Here is a 2,428-nt window from a genome sequence, read left to right on the forward strand (position 1 = left end):
GATCTAGTTTTTAAAAATATGTGGTTGTGTAACATGATTATTTTAGAATAGAGGAAAGTTTTATTTATTTGAATGTTGAGTAGAAACACGTATATACTAGGTTCATAATAGTATGATGAGCTTTTTTTCCCTATTTAAGCAGGAATGTAATATAAAAATGTGAATCTACTAATGTTTAGCAATGTGATTATTATATTTCTTTTAAGATTATCTTAACACACACATAGCTGCCTCTATTTCACAATAAAATATTAAAAATAATATTTTTCTAATATATTGAAGGCTTTATTTTGAACTGGTTATTTAGAAAATAATTATATTTTCTATTATACAAGTTTTTAAATATCACTTGCTTACATTTTCTTAGTACATAATCCTTCCTTTCCATAAAGCTGGGGAAAATAAATCAATATATTTAAAAGACACTGTTAAAATTGAAAGCCTCACTTAATTAGAAATGCCATATATATGAACAAAATGGACTGTGTATATACTATGATGACTGTAGCTTAATACTTTTGGTTCATATGTCTAAAAACTTCATGTATTCATGGCTCACTTTTTCTAGGTGAACTTAGTGGTTACATTCTTTATTTACAAATAGTGACGTAAGACAGAAAACTAAGGATCCTATGGCCAGTAAGTGATGAATCTAGAAAATGGAATCCAGAAGCTTTGATTACTTCTAGTTAATAGATCAAGTAGAATGATTTTGTCTTCTCCGAATAAGTTACTACTTATGGGTGGTAACTTATTTACATACTTACAGGAGATAAACGTGTGAAACTTGTCAAGAATGAGGGCAGCCAAATTAGAAAGTCCTATATCCCAGTTTGCTTACAAAAGATAATGAAAACATATTATATCACTCGTAGATTTTTTTTTGACAACGCATGGGAGTTCTAAGTGCTCCATCCACTTTTTTAAAAAATTTAATTTCATTTATTTTTTATACAGCAGGTTCTTATTAGTTATCCATTTTATACATATTAGTGTATACATGTCAATCCCAGTCTCACAATTCATCCCACCACCACCCCCACCACTTTCCCCCCTCGGTGTCCGTACGTTTGTCCTCCACATCTGTGTCTAGGTTTTTCTAGGTTCCACATATATGCGTTAATATATGATATTTGCTTTTCTCTTTCTGACTGACTTCACTCTGTATGACAGTCTCTAGATCCATCCACTAATAGGTTTATACATTGACTATATATCACTGACAACTGGTTTACTATCACAGCCTAGGATCGTGACCATTACCTAACTATGTAAGAAACTTTTCATTTATTCTTAAGGTTCTTAAGCTGGGCTTCAGAGAATGTAGGAAGCTGAAATTACATGTAATATTTTTTTACGTGTATGTCTGTATGCATTTTTCTAGGGCGAGAGTACATAGTTTTCACCAGAATATCAAAAGTGATCTGTGACTCAGAAAAGTTTAAGAACCACATATACTACTGCTGGCTTTTTGTTCTTGTCAAATGAGGAATAAAAGAATAATTTTAAGCCTTAATTTCTTATACATTTTAAATTCCTTTTCCTCTTCCTTTTGATTGAAGATTAAAGGAGTAAGGGATTAAGGGGTTTCTTTAATTTACACTGGTAACTTATTTTGGGGGGAGGGGGCATGAAGGTAGGTAAATAGGTAGGCCTGTAACTGAAAAACCTCAGTGAATTATGTACATATATAAGATGAACTCGTGTTAGATATTTTGAGGGTTTTCTTTGAGCATAGATCAAATACTGTTAGTGAATGTCAACAGATTGTGAATTCCTCAATTATACTGGATTTTATAAAATACTATTTGAAATAGATAACTACAGCTTAGATGTTAACTTTAATCCATATTATATTACATGCATTCTACCCTTATATTTTGGTGTTATTTGAGGTGTGGATTTTTCACCAAATAAAAAAATGCATGTAATTTTCTACGAAGACTCTTACAGTTCAGGGAAGATTTAGGCACACTTCTAATGAAATACTGATAATATCTAATTGGTGGTAGTGCTGGTACGGGAAAAGAAATCCACTTCAAGAGCTGACTACAAAGAGTAGTTAAGAGTTTCTGTGACTATCTTTACAATTGTGTAAAGTACAGATCTTAACAGAGTGCCTGGCACATTTTAGGGTGCTCAATGATAGCTCTTAGTATTATTATTACACAGATTCAGCAGTGGTAAGAAAGACTATTCTGCATAATGGAAAGCGTTCCATCAAATCCCATTTACTTTAATGCAAACTTGGAGACATTTACAGTATTGTATTGTAAACCATTAGAAAAAACTGTTTTTCACACTTGAGTGAAATTAAAATCACTGTATCTCAATATTCTTTTTAGTGTAGCTTATTAAAAAGAAAACAACTCGAACTGTTTCTTTTTCTATTGTGCTTTCATTCCTTTCCCAGTGAAATATATATTAG

The sequence above is a fragment of the Hyperoodon ampullatus genome (assembly GCF_949752795.1).
Source record: "Hyperoodon ampullatus genome assembly, chromosome: X".
Lineage (NCBI taxonomy): Eukaryota > Metazoa > Chordata > Mammalia > Artiodactyla > Ziphiidae > Hyperoodon > Hyperoodon ampullatus.